Source organism: Macrobrachium rosenbergii, chromosome 53, assembly GCF_040412425.1.
Source record: "Macrobrachium rosenbergii isolate ZJJX-2024 chromosome 53, ASM4041242v1, whole genome shotgun sequence".
Taxonomy (NCBI): Eukaryota; Metazoa; Arthropoda; class Malacostraca; order Decapoda; family Palaemonidae; genus Macrobrachium; species Macrobrachium rosenbergii.
The window spans coordinates 41,361,544-41,376,716 of NC_089793.1; the positions used below are offsets into that span (position 1 = coordinate 41,361,544).

The 15,173-nt window shown below is 38.6% G+C and overlaps 1 non-coding gene across 1 annotated transcript; it reads left to right on the forward strand.

Annotated features, from left to right (window-relative positions):
* Positions 1-12,918: 12,918 nt before the first annotated feature.
* Positions 12,919-12,990, forward strand: TRNAD-GUC (transfer RNA aspartic acid (anticodon GUC)). Its single transcript has one exon. It is a non-coding gene; the product is annotated as a tRNA-Asp (tRNA).
* The last annotated feature ends 2,183 nt before the right edge of the window (positions 12,991-15,173 follow it).

Genomic DNA, 15,173 nt, shown 5'->3' on the forward strand with positions numbered 1-15,173 from the left:
GCACTGGACATAAAGGATGATGACCTCCTTTATCATCCTTAAATCTAGTGATAAAAATGGGTTCACGTCTGAAAGTAGGACGTTCATTCTTGGCCAAAAAATTAGGGTTAGGAAACAGTCTGACCCCTTCTGAAGAAAAATCAATAAATTCATCTGACCTCAGTAGTGAATGAATTTCACTAATCCTACTTCCTGTAGCCAAGGAGATTAGAAACAATGTGATATATAAACTGTCTTTAACACAAGGGTTCTCTTGGAACCTTGAAGACAATGCAAAATTTAAAACCTTATCTAAAGACCAAGAGATTTTTGTACCAGGAATATTGGGTTTGATGTTAAAAAGAGTTTTAATAAATTCTGGAAATGGATGAACCGATACATCAACTGATGACTGGGCCATCGCCCAAGGAGTTAACTGCACTACATCGGTTATTTTTTTTCGAATTTGATTTCGAAACGACTATTTGACTTGAATCGCTCAATACACTTAACATTATATTTGAATGCATTTTTGCAAAAACCGTGTACGCAGGACGAGTCGAGTCAAAGTGATTCACGGCGAGTCAGAGTCAAAGCGAGTCATGGGTAGAGATGGGCCTATTTTTTCATTAGTCATAGCGAGTCAGCACCGCAGTGAACGTCAAGCGGACCGAGCTCTTGATGAGTTTTTACAGACGACAGTGATCTAGAATTCTAGATCGCCTGCTTTTCTTAAGCCTGTTGCCTATGATGAACAACTGTTGCTCTTTGACAACAATGACATCAAGATTGAAATACATGAAGGTTTTAGCTGGCTTATTTAGATGCAGTGTCGTCAGATACCTCTGATGAGAGTGCTAATTACTCAGAATATTCTAATCTCTACAAGGAGCCTAGAATTCCATGTTTCCTAACTTTTTTCTATCCTTTGCCTATAAGAAAAAAATACTGCTTATAATCTGTTATCTGACATTTCATGCTCCCTAATTTTTATCCTTATGACTTACAAATTGTCTTAATTTATTTATTTACTACTGACCTATACATGTTTGCAATGCTTCTTGACACTTTCAATACCACGTGCTATACCTTATGAAAGTGGCCATTCTTCTTCAACTCTCACTGCACGCTAGTAATTAATCTTCATTTTTCCTTAAGGAAGATTCAGTCCGTTCCACCAGCTTTTTAAAATCTGTGGTCATCCTGAAGTAATTGTAGAATTTTTCTGGATGATTAACTAAGTCTGGGAATAAATGACTGAAGCTCCCAAAATCAGGTATTTTGACTTACGTTCATGAATCCAGATTAGAGGTCTCTTGGGTTTGCGGTTCATGAATCCAGATTAGAGGTCTCTTGGGTTTGCGGCGTCGAATCCATAACAAATCAGATAATGCAGCAAAGGAATATATACACACTCTTCTCAAAATCAGCATGGGTACTGAGTGCTTAAATCTGACTCCGATTGACTCATTCAATGTGAACGGGAATGAGTCAATTTGACTCGCGTCAGTGACTCAACTCGAGGAGACTCGTTCGGTGTAAACGCAACCGAAGTGTGTGCACCAGTGAGGATTAGCTTGCTTTTCCACGAAAGTATCGGTAATAGTAAGAACACTTAGAATGATATTTATTTTGGCTTAAGGAATGATGTGACGACACCCACCGTTTAAAAAGGTGCATGATAGCCAAAGTGGGCGCCGTGGCCGACTTGCAATGCTAGACCTACAGTGCGTTTGTTAGGTTTGTAGAGCTCTCCCTTCCCATCTCCCACCAGTTTCCCTAGCGTCTGGTTCTGGAGGGAAAGCCTTAAAGAACTGCTTAGAAACCTAACAGGTGTAACCTTTTGCCGCCACCCCTATAATGGGGAAAAGCCGCGTGATGAAATACAAAACAATAATATCAGTATTTATGAACGTTCAATTTCGGAAACTGATAAACTTGTGGTTTATATCCTGAACGCATGGCGGCATCACTCTATACGCCTCAATATTTCGCTTATTCATTACACTTTATGCCACCCTCATATAATTAGGTTTAACACTTAATGGGTTAGCTCAGAAGAGAGTTTATTATTTTTGGCAACGCTATTTGAAAACGTCCAAGGTGGCAACTGGTATATTGTGGATGTGAGCTATTTGAACAACTAGGTGGTCCTTGAGGATTATGGGTTCATGTTCCTGCACTCTTTTCGATACTCAGGACTGCGGGTTTTGTTGTGCATGGGTATGAGCTAATGTTTTACATTACTTTGTGTGTTTCGTGCGGTATTGCGTTATTATTCAAATCTGTTATTCGCCTGAGATGCCGTCATCGCCCTAAGGTAAGTAAATAAATAGATCATAAGACCCCGTAGCCTTTTAGTAGTATTTGCTTGCATTGTAATGTTGCACTGATAATGATTTACGATTCAATGCTTTTCATTTGAGTCAGTGATTGGAAAGTTAAATGCTGAAATAAGCTCTTTAAAGGGAACTGCCAACGCAGTAAACTTAGGCAAGTCATTACCAAGAATAAGGCTAATTAGTGTATATTTTCGAACCTGATTGTTTGGTCTACAGAATGTTTGTATGTAACGATAGACGGTGCTGGAAACAAGACATGAAATTTTGAACGGCCGTGCTCTTTAAATTCGTGGGTTTAGTGAAAGAAGTCTGTTCTTTAAAGGTAGCGAGTCGTGGCCGTTGCTAAAGGGAATATCTTTGGGAATGTATAGGCTACGAGACACTCGTGATCCAATAGGAGGAGGGTGGCCTTGCTTGCGTTATAAGTGAGATGCCCACTGAGGAATTCGGTTTTGAATACATTTTCACTGGAAATTAATGTTTCTGTTCATTTTGCAGCGTTACTTCACTGAAACTAGACACTAACAATCTCCAAACAGAAATATGGCCTTAATTAATAACATATTTAAGGAACGAATATGGCTTAAAATCACTCGTCTTAGCAAGGATTTTGCGTCAGGCAGGTTATCGATGAACATGCGTTAAAAGACTAATAACCCCTTTTTGATACTTGAGTATTTTTACAGGATTTTAGCAGACATTACTGATTTATTAACAGTTCCATCAATTTCTGTAACTTATTGTTTGTTTACATTGACGGTATTTTGAGGAAAGTATTTGAGAACGTTATTACCACTGCACAAACTTTACTGGTTTTGTTATAGCATTAGTAGTTTTTTTCTTCAAGTACGATGGTTAACTGTCTTAAGAGTGACTCTTGTTGGATTATTATGAATTACTCCGTTTGTGCATGACAGCATGTAACTGTTACTTCTAGTGACATGTTCCTCTTATGGTTATTATTATTTTAATTTTTGATCCGTTCGGTAGCTTGATGATGAATGGCTGATTGTAACATTCGAATAGCATCGTTACAGTTCGGGTAATACTTGAGCGGGATGAAAGCTTACGTAATCACTCAAATATATGTTATGTCTATTAATAATATAACCGAATTGAGAGACTATAAAAAAGATGTATACCAAAGTCCACAAGTAAACTGCACGTCCGCTGAAGTCAGCGTATCGAAATGAGTTTCCTGCAGAACGTTTTTATGTATATTTCATATATATTGTAACGCAAATATTTGAGGAAACGCGTAATTAATTATCGACATTTTCTAGACAAGATTCTAATTAAAATTTGAAATTGATAAAATAAAAAATATCGGATGTGAAACTTATAGCCCAGGTTGGCTAGGTCAAAATTATTCAACCTGGAAAAAAAATGTAGAAAGCTGAATTTTTGTCCAGTGGTAGTTAGAGGTCTGTAGAGCTAGAAACACCAAAGTCTCCAAAATTTCTCCTTGTGCTTTCCAATGAGAGCCAAGCTCAAAATGGCTGCCATCATGCCTATAAAGTGATGGAATATTTATTAAACATTATATAGGATATAATCACACCAAATAGTATGATTTTGGGCTGATAAGTCGTTTTCTGGCATTACGAGTTTATTCTTTTTAGACCAATATAGAGATACAAATTTGAAAATTAGGTAAGGGCTATTAATTGTATTGATTCGTGTTTAGTTTATTGTGAAATTCTCTAAAAGTGACAGATACATTTACAGTCTTAATCTTCATATTATAGATTTCAATAATAATAGATATATAGTAATTTCTGATAATTTAACAACTTTGAAAACTAAAGATATAAGATTAATACACAAAAGCAAATCCATGAAACTCTTAGACAGTAAAATCATTGTTGAATGCAGATCTTCAAATCAGACATTTAAAAGTTACCAAGTGATATCAATTTTGCTGCAAAATTTTCAGCATTTAACAAACAGATGACAATATAACCTTTGCTTAGAAAAAAAAATTACCAAATTGTTTAATGTCAGTGCAGGAAAATATTTCAAATGTCAGAATCAAAGTTTTACACTCATCAAATACTATTTCCTTCCTATGACAAAACTGCAAATTTATTCAATATCTACTCCATCTAGTTCAGGACATTTGTACAAGTTTGGCCAATGCAAGAAGAACACATAGGAGTACAATAAAGTCTTGCTCTATGGCATTTACACCTCTTACCACAATTGATTTTGCTCACCCACAAGAAACAACTCAATAAAACAGATTCTGAGGCAACAGACCTGTCAGTAAGAACAGGACTTAGTGACCCACCTAGCTGTTTCCAACCCCATTCTGTTGGCATAATATCTGTTGACTTACCAGGCCATTCTTGGACTGCATAGTAAGCTCTGTATGAGTGAAACCTTGCAGCTGCAGACTTCTAGCCTGGGAGACAATTTTAAGTTGAAAAGTTCCAGATATTTTACTAATTTTGCATATACTGTATATACCTTAACTTATCAAGAGAATTACATGTTTTAGGGCTCCATATAATCTTAAAAGAAATTGCTTCTAGCTATCTCATCATGTGGCATCACTTTGAAAACATCTAATATTTCCCATTCCCCTTTTTCCAACACGGCTATTGCCTTTTTTTTCCTTACACCATAAAGTGCTGAAACTGTATCACAACCTGATATGGCATGTGCTATCAATATGTGACGAGAGACAGATGATTTCAAGTTTTGAACAATACTATGCACATTATATGCAGAATCTTACCAAATTGCATGTAGACATTTTTGTCTTTGACCCATGGATTACATTACTAGCAAATCAATATCATTACCCACAAGAACAACTGAAATTGCCTGCTCTGCCTTTAGAATTGTAGTGCTTGCAATCAATGTAATCAGCATCAGAACACTCTGATAACACCTGATACCTTCAACTTCCAAACCTTCCATCATCTTATTTATTATGCGTGCCTTATTATTACGATTTGCCAAAATTGATTGTTGAGAGTTAACCACAGGTGTTTTATTTTCAAAGATTACATCTGCAGAAACATTGTGTCTCTCGCCGATTTTGTTCTGCTACTTTAGTAGATTTTGATACATCAGTGTAACCATCAAACATACTTTGCAATCCATTCCATAAGTATTAATAAACATACTTAACATAATTTTAATTACATCACCATATGAACAGTTCATTGGCCATGTTACAGTGTGAAGCAGATAGTCATCAACTACATAGTACACTTGATCTAATTCACTGATTGGTTGGTGTTATAAGGTCTTTAAATGCTGAGCAAGAACACTCTTGGCTGGCATAAATTCCTTTTACCAAATAAAGATGGAGGCTCTTTGCTAAACTCATATTCTAAAATGGTTTTCCATGTCAGAGTTTATTTATTGTACAAGTGTGGCATGCCAAAAGTGATGTAGGATCAATTTCACATTATGACCCCTGCTAGTGGGATAGTTGCAGCACCATAGATATTACTTTGTCATTTCCTCTTCAATTTAGCATCTCGAAATTGAGTCTCAGAGACGTGCTGCAACCTTTTCACCTACCACAGTAGATTCTCATAGCTAGAAGCAGTGCTACCAGCTCCAGTGGCAATGCAAACCAGATTATTTCATATTGGCCAATGTATGATAAAAGGTGAATGCTTGAAAAGGTAATCTTTGAAGGCAAGGAAATGTGGTCCATCACGCGTTTGCAGTAGTTCGCAAATCTGCTTTGCTGGTCAGTTGTCTGAGAGTTTACACACAGAAATCTTCTAATGCTGACCAGACACAGGAACTAGTTGAGGAAGAGAATGAACTATTTTAGCTTGTGTTCCTTGGTTAATGCCCCTTCCATGTGCAAGCCCTCACTTGTTTTAAGCATTAAACTAAGTAGTTGTCTCTATTGTTTGGTCGGTGAAGGACCTGACCAAAACCTATGACTTCTTCTAATTTCCAGTAACCACCTGATGTGTAATTCATTTACTGTTGGGTTTTCAATAATAGTTCTTAATGGAACATTTTTATAGATATAAAAGTGCACTTTAATAAGCTGTGTGACTCCTCCAGCGTGGGAAACCAGTGAATCATCTTGAAATACAGAGCAGATGGCTGCCAGTCACCAAATCGTTCAGCCATCTTAGGGAAAAGTAATAGTGTCCAGCGCTATTTTCAAGTAGCAATCCAGTCTTAGCAGTTTTGCTTCTAGAATTTCATGCTTGTTTCACTTTTGAAATTTTGGCATAGCTGCTCTACAGCTTTTTATGCAAAAATAGTAGGTCTAGTGGACAGTCATGATTGAGAAGCATAGCATGTTGATGAGTTTCTACAGCAACCATTTAATGAGTTTGGAATTCTAGATCGGAAACTATCGAAGCAGCAGAGAGCTATGTGTGCCCTGAGACAACTGCATATGCATGACCAGTTAAATGACATGTTTGGTTGAAATACATGACACGGGTTTTCTGGAGTCCACTACATTTAGATGATGTTCGTCAGATTGCCTCTATAAGACATAAGTACTGGAATATTCTAATCTCTGTGATGAGCCTTATTTGATGTTTGACTGAACTTTTTTTCTATCCTTTGCCTATAAAGAAAAAAAGTAACAGGGCAAATACCCAGCTGATATTTCTCTGCAAGATTTTATAACCATATGAAAGAGCAGAATAGATTGTCTTACATGGTTTGTACTATGGTACATGAGGAAGGGTAAAATCTTCAATTCACTTATGTCATATAACCCTTGAGTGACAACTGCTTGATTAAATCCACCCACAGAGTGGCACTCATTTTTTCCAAACATAATAATAACTAGCCATCCACAAATTTTCCAAATATGTAGCCAATTTCAAACTTTGGATATTGGGGTATAATTTTTCAGTGACTAATAATAATCGTTTTTCATACCTGGCTCTGGAAGGCTCTCCATTTCTTCAAAGGTATTTCTGCATGCGTTCATGAATCCAGATTGGCTGGTCTCAACTTTTGGAGGGTTTTGCTGGTTCAACGTAATGCCCAGGGTGATCCCAACTATACCGCCCATAGCATGCGTCAAGTTCCATAACTGTTAATCGGATGTCAAATGCATTGTCAAACACAAAATTAACAAGTGAATCTGTCCATTCATAGATTGGTCATCAGTTGGAACAACTGCATCATAAAGTCTCTGAACTCCGATAATCATTCAAAGTGAACGGGAATCAATCAACTTTGATTCCATCTTAGAGTTGACTCATACTAATAAGATAGGGAGACTCGTTCGGTGTAAGCGCAACCGGGGTGTGAGCTACCTAAGTCGACATTTGCTTTTGGTTATCGACTCAAGAATCTAATTAGAAGTCCTGAAACCATTGTTTCGTTATTTTCCAAGTCAGAGAATGATGTTGATACCGTTTGAATTATAAACAAAAGATCGCCAAAGTGGGCGTCAATGAGACTTGCTGCAAAATCAACAATATCCTCTGCTGAGAGGTTTTTATATCTGTCTCTGAGAATAGCATTCCCATGATTAAGAAAAGTGTATATAGTTTCTTTACCATAAAGCTTGTAATGAGAACTATCTCTGTAAACCTGCAATCGTAGGTTCAAATGTTTTTGCTGTATAATAGTCCCCTATATCTGAATATTTCTTTGATAGAGATATCAAATCACTGATTGAATATTGATATTTATTGAACGTTTCAATTTATGGAAAGCTGATCATTTTTTTTATATTAACTGTACCAGAAGGCGTCCCTTTGACTTTATGTTCAATATTTTGCTTTCCACTGTAGAATCTAACCTGGCAGTCATGGTGGTATTTAGCTTAATCAGCAGCAACAAGATTTATTTGAATTCTGATATGCACAGCCTTTCCCCAACTGTCTGCTCGCTCCAGTGATTTTGGAGAAACAGAACTAATAACTCTTAGTTGCAGCATTATGAGGTTGATGTTCCTTTGTGAGGGGAAGTTTTGTGCTTACTCAGGAAACTGCAGTAAAGGTTTTCTTTATTGAATGGAGACACGTGAGAGCGACGCTGTGTGTTTCCAATTATCATCAGGTAGTGATTCAGTCAACACTCTTTTCCTTTCTTTATACTTGATGGCATAGTGTAATTGCTTTTACATGAAAAAATGACCCGAATTGGGCAGGCCAGATGAGTCAATTTTCATGGAGTCCATCCTTTAAATCAGAACTTATTTGAATAATGCTAGTTATTCCTTTTCAGTTATAGTGTTAAAATCTAAATTGCTCTTATCACAAAAAAAACAAATATCACACTGTTCTGAGATGCCATCTTGATCTTTAATATTGTTACCATCAAATATCCTAATATGTCTCTGAACCTGAATAGCAACTGCTCTTAAGCTTAAATCCTAAACACCTTAATGTCAAACGATGCATTCTGGAAAAAAGGAAGACACGTATGACATGTCTGGGAGAACGGTAATTATTGTGAATGTATGATTTTAATACAGTCAACCCAACAACCAAAGGAAAAAAGTCGTGGCCTGTTGTGAAGATATCTTAGCAGGCATGGAAAATCAATAATACTTACTAAGTCAGAATACAATCCTAAGAATACTGTTCTTTCTGTGATGGACAAATCCACTGTAAAAATCCAGGATATAGCATTAACTGGACTGATAGACAAATTCCATCATATACATCTATTCATATAATCTATGTCAAACAGCATGCATTCTGTAAGAAAGAAAAACCTAGAGAGAGTATGTCCTGAGAATGGTAATTATTTGAATGCATGATGAATTAGTAAATCCAACCCAATCAACCAAAGGAAAAAGGAAAAAATGTATCGATGAACACCCACAAAAGGCATGGAAAAATCGATAATACTTACTATTTTCAGAATTTTAGGAATACTGTTGTTTTTGATCCATCAAATTTCTTGTAGAAAATCCAGGAAATTTACTAACCCATTTTAGATAAATTCCAACTTAATACTAGTACAACTTTTCTGGTTTATTTATGTCAAACAGCATTTTTCTGGAAGAAAGAGAAACCTAGTAGAGTATGTCCTGAGAATGGTCTTGATGGATTATGGTAAATTGTACATCCAACTCCAATCACTACAGGATAAAGGCAAAAAACTGTTACTTCTACAGAGTGTACATGTTCTACATTTGTAAAATTTGGGTTTAATTTTAAATTTTCGGTAGCTTAAATGATGAATGGCTGATTGAATCAATTCTGAGATTCACACTAAGGGTTGACGTTTTTCGGTTGAATGACCTGTCAGCATCACTAAACATTTTCCTTCTGAAGCCTTCAGATAAGCCCAAAACACAATAATAAGGCTTTTTGGATCTATCATCCAAAAACATATGAAAAGAGGTACTTCAATCCTATAAACCATGTTAATTGAAATATTTGTAGTTTCGTCATAACGATGGCGGCCATCTTGATTTATGGCTAATGCGCGGAAAGCACAAGGAGAAATTTGAGGAGACTTTGGATATTTTGACATTTGATAGGACAAAGATTCTGCAAAAATTCAGCTTTCATTTTTTTCCACGTTTAACCCTAATCTCCTGGAAATTACGGGGAGGTAAAATGAACAGCCACCAAAACTGGTGATACCGTGGAGAACATCGTTTGATTTTCATGTTACTCAGCATTTCAGATAAATACTTGAAAGCATTTATCTAAATAGAATGACTCTTAAAATTGCTGACATATATGTAGAATTGTAAATAAAAGTGATTCCGTAAGATTCAAGATACATTTTTATTCTTTTATGAGGCGGTGTTTTCCATAGTTAGGTGCAGGCTATGTCAATGTGAGACATTATTGACAGGTTTACTTCCTGAAGTACAAGCAACAACATGGCAGTAGCCAATGCCACCATCCAAAGATTGGCATCTTTATTCACTCAAAAAAAAAAAAAAAAAAACTTTCCAATATCTGCCCCTAAATAACAGAAATACTAATTAAATGAGAAAAAAGTTAAGATTAGCATTACTTAATAAAATACTATTACGTAATATATTTTTGGAATGAAATTTTCTTTTAATGAATTAAATGGGACAAAACAGTTTTGTGTTTGGGAACCAAGCTAGGCCTAGGTTACTGTGCTCTCGATCGGTTTACTCATGTGACACCATGCACACCACTGTTGTTGCTGTTGGTAAATAATAGGTAAAGAATGGAAATATATGGATAAAGCTAAAAGCAAAATATAATAGTGGATGAGAAGGGGAAACACCCAAACCCAGAGTGGCTGTTCCATTTAAATTGCCTACCGGTAACGTTTCATATTCAGTTGTTTTTATCATTTACAAGCTTTAAAAAGACTCTAGTCTTTAGAAAATGTTGATATTTACATCCCTCTTCTGATATTAGTGTGATGTGTTCCAATTTGCGTAAGGACATATGGGAAAAAATAAAAAAGCTTTTGGACTCATGAACACATTTATTCCCAGTTTTTCAACTCGGTCGGGTTATTAACGTAAAATTATTTTGAGGGAGGAACTTGGGTTATGAAATAAATCTTCATTCGGATCACCAAGTAACTAAATGAAATATAACGTTGCCACCCGGACATGTTACATATTAGTATTTAGTGCATTTTCGCCATAGTACAAAAAGATAGGCTATATATCTAAATGTTTTCTGTAATACGTCAGCTCTAATAGTGGTGGTATTTTGTTCGACAAATTACTACCGATTTTTTACTACTTCACAAATTTAAGGTAGTTTTCATTTTATTCTATTTGAATTGTTTGTGTAAGACATTTGTTAGATTACCGGTATTAGTAAAGGAAATGTTTCCTGTGATAGCCCTTGTCCTACATGTTACGTTCCCTTCAGGTAATTCGTTTCATACAACGAGATTCGATTTTCATTTGTAATGAGCATTACATCGCTGTAGCCCTGTTTTTAATGTCACTGGCGTTTACTATCGCGCGGGTGAAGTTTCCTGAAATGTAGTTTAGTGTTGAGCTAGTATCTCATGCATTACTTGAATAATCCGATCAGTAAAGCTAAGCAAAATAGAGTCTGGTTAGTATTTGGGTTTGTTAACAAATACAGTAATGGAAATCGGCAACATGTTCTTTCATCTCTGGTCACATAATTAGTAAAATTAAATAAAGTTGGGGATTGATCAGTAATGTGAGTGGCGGATGACTTGGCATATAGACACACACACATACAGTACACACACACACTCTCTTATTATGCGAACTTTTGTTACAAGTTATTACGTAGATAATTGAAAATGGCGCTGGAAGACCTGAAAACATTTTGTAAGAAAAGATAGATAAAATTATAACGATGCCAGATTCTTATGGGAGAGTATTACATCCTTAGTTATGTGCTACACTTGCCAAATATCTTGGTTGAAATAATAAATAACGTCCATCGTTGAAGCAGAACTATGCAAAATGGAGCTCCAACGATAAAAGATTTCCTGACAACCCACCCCCACGTAAATTTAAGTCTTTGGATGAAACCATTAACACCATTTCCCATCTAAGGTTAAAGAGCAAAGGGAGACCCTTAATACCCTAATCCCTCTTGGCCCAGGCACCATGGTTAATCGCGTACCAAGAGAGGATAAGACCCAGGGGCGACTTGCAACCCATGCCCACCTGGGTCGTCGAGCAACAAGTGTAAACATTCCTCGTTGCTTGTTTTCAGAGGAAGAGAATGGAATGGACGGGGTCGATGTCTTAAAGAGCGTGTTTGTTGATCAATGGGAGGTTTATGCTCTTCTTTGTAGGAAGATGGCAAAGCATGAATGAAAATGTGATGAACGTTTCCTCTTGGGGTATGCAGAATTTTGCAGGAGAAGGTTGTTGAATGTGTATAAGACTGAAGCTGATACAGTGGGAAATATTTTAGAGAAATTTGGGGGCGCATATGTTACTTTGCCTTCTTAATATTATATCAGATGTGAAAATATTCACGAGTAGGTTGCTTATTGTTTGTATTAGGAAAAGGCCCACTAAAAGACTTTAGATTCCTCCGAAAAAGCCAGTGCAAATACGCTTTATATCCATGTAGGATGACGAAAAATAAAAATATTTATATTGCAAGTTTTGCCATACTTGCATAGGAATAATCATTAAATACCCCTTTCGCGTCGCAAAATTCTTGTATGGATGATTGCATATACTTTGGGATCAAAGTTTGGTAATTTTCTTCAATAATTTTCTTTCGATAGACATACTTCTTCGAGTTGGCTATTAAGAATAGATAGATGTTAGCAGTAATTTTGCAAGAAGTGAGGGAAGAATTTATTCTTTAAATTCTAAGTGTCGCTTCGTTAGCTACAAGTGATGCGCTTCAAAATACCATAAAAAAATATATTAATATGCACGTTAACATTTCTGTAAGGCTGCTTGACTCGATGTCCAGCACTTTTATTAAAAGGCATTACCTTCATTTTCTAACAGTGTATGGGATTTTAGAAATACGTGCTGCTGGTAGTGAATTAGAGAGCTGCAGGAGGACGAGGCCGTGTGACCACAGTCTCCGACAGCATAGTGGTTAGTAACCCCGCTTGTCACGTGGGAGGGTGGGGTTCGATCCCCCGTCAGGGAGGAGTGTCTTTTAACTGGGTCTAGTAATGAGAGAGAGACAGAGACCTGGAGGAGGACGAGGCAGTGTGACCATAGTCCTCGATAGTATAGTGGTTAGTATCCCCGCCTGTCACGCGGGAGGCCGGGGTTCGATTCCCCGTCGGGGAGGAACTTCTTTTAACTGGGTCTAGTAATGAGAGAGAGACAGAGAGCTGGAGAAGGACAAGGCAGTGTGACCATAGTCCTCGATAGTATAGTGGGTTGTAACCCCGCCTGTCACACGAGAGGCCGGGGTTTGATACCCTGTCGGGGAGGAATGTCTTTTAACTGGGTCTCTAATGATGGAGAGGCAGAGCTGAAGGAGGACGAGGCAGTTTGACCACAATCCTCGATCGTATAATAGTTAGTATTCCCGCCTGTCACGCGGGAGGCCGGGGTTCGATTCCCTGTCGGGGAGGAAGATCTAGTAACTGGGTCTATAATGATGGAGAGACAGAGAGCTGAAGGAGGACGAGGCAGAGTGACCATAGTCCTCGATAGTATAGTAGCTACTATCCCAGCCTGTCACTCGAGAGCCAGAGTTCGATTCCCCGATGGGGAGGAACGTCTTTTAACTGAGTCTAATAATGAGAGAGAGACAGAAAGCTGAATGAGGACAATGCAGTGTGACCACAGTCCTCGATAGTATAGTGGTTAGTATCCCCGCCTGTCACGCTGGAGGCCGGGATTCGATTCCCCGTCGGGGAGAAAGATCTTTTAACTGGGTCTATAAAGAGGGAGAGACAGAGAGCTAAAGGAGGACGAGGCAGTGTGACCACAGTCCTCTATAGTATAGTGGTTGATATCCCCGCCTGTCACGCGGGAGCCCAGGGTTCGATTCCCTGTTGGGGAGGAAGATCTTTTAACAAGGTCTATAATGAGGGAGAGACAGAGAGCTAAAGGAGGACGAGGCAGTTTGACCACAGTCCTCAATAGTATAGTGGTTAGTATCCCCGCCTGTCACACGGGAGGCCGAGGTTGGATTCCCCGTCTTGGGGAGGAACGTCTTTTAACTGGGTCTAGTAATGAGAGAGAGACAGAGAGCTGAAAGAGGACAAGTCAGTGTTAACATAGTCCTCGAAAATATAGTGGTTAGTATCCCCGCCTGTCACACGGGAGCGGGGTTCGATTCCCCGTCGGGGAGGAAAGTCTTTTAACTGGGTGTAATAATGAGAGAGAAACAGAAAGCTGGAGGAGAACGAGGCATTGTGACCACAGTCCTCGATAATATAGTGGTTAGTATCCCCGCCTGTCACGTGGGAGGCCGGGGTTCGATTCCCCGTCACGGAGGAATGTCTTTTAACTGGGTTTAGTAATGAGAGAGAGACAGAGAGCTGAAAGCTGGGTCTAATAATAAGAGAGAGACACAGAGCTGGAGGAGAACGAGGCAGTGTGACCACAGTCCTCGATAGTATAGTGTTTAGTATCCCCACCTATCATGCGGGAGGCCGGGTTTCGATACCCCATCAGGGAGGAATGTCTTTTAACTGGGTCTAATAATGAGAGAGAGAAAGAGAGCTGAATGAGGACAAGGCAGTGTGACCACAGTCCTCGATAGTATAGTGGTTAGTATCCCCGCCTCCCAAATCCTGGCCTCCTGCCTGTCACGCTGGGGGCCAGGATTCGATTCCCCATCAGGGAGGAAGATTTTTTAACGGTCTATAATGAGAGAGAGAAAGTGAGCTGAAGGAGGACGAGGCAGTGTGACCACAGTCGTCTATAGTATAGTGTTTAGTATCCCTGCCTGTCACGCGGGAGGGCGGGGTTCGATTCCCCGCCAGGGAGGAAGATCTTTTAACTGGATCTATAACGAGGGAGAGACAAAGAGCTGAAGGAGGACGAGGCAGTGTGACCACAGTCCTCGATAGTATAGTGGATTGTATACCCAGTCTCACACTCGGGAGGCTATGGTTCGATTCCCCGATGGGGAGGAACGTGTTTTAACTGGGTCTAGTAATGAGAGAGAGACAGAGAGCTGAAGGAGGACGAGGCAATGTGACCATAGTCCTTGATAGTATAGTTGTTAGTATCCCCGCCTATTACACTGGAGGCCAGGGTTCGATTCCCTGTCAGGGAGGAACATCTTTTTACTGGGTCTAGTAATGAGAGAGAGACAAAGAGCTGAAGGAGGACGAGCAGTGTGACCATAGTCCTCGATAGTATAGTGGTTAGTATCCCCGCCTGTCACGCGGGAGGCCGGGGTTCGGTTCCCCGTCGGGGAGGAACTTCTTTTAACTGAGTCTAGTAATGAGAGAGAGACAGAGAGCTGGAGGAGGACGAGGCAGTTTGACCATAGTCCTTGATAGTATAGT